The sequence below is a fragment of the Electrona antarctica genome (genome assembly GCF_951216825.1).
Source record: "Electrona antarctica genome assembly, chromosome: 15".
Classification (NCBI taxonomy): domain Eukaryota; kingdom Metazoa; phylum Chordata; class Actinopteri; order Myctophiformes; family Myctophidae; genus Electrona; species Electrona antarctica.
Genome location: NC_136796.1, coordinates 10,942,985 through 10,943,286, shown reverse-complemented (window position 1 = coordinate 10,943,286; position 302 = coordinate 10,942,985).

The following is a 302-nucleotide window of genomic DNA, read 5'->3' as shown; positions in this document are numbered from 1 at the left end:
TCTCCGTCACCGTCAGGGAATGTTCCCTTTTTAATCAATGAAGGGTGGCTCCACTGCCCGCGTTGACGGAGACGCGACGCGTGCATTAAAATTGAACCGGTGCGTTTTTTGACGCGACGCAGACGCAACGCAACGCGTCCGGTGGAGCCCTGGCGTTAGTGGTGTGAAGTATGCATTTACTTAAGTACAGTACTTCAGTACAATTTTGAGTTATTTCTACTTTACTTGAGTATAATAATTTTGCAATTTCCAATAATTTTGCTTCTACTCCGCTACTTCTCAGATCCAAATATTGTACTTTT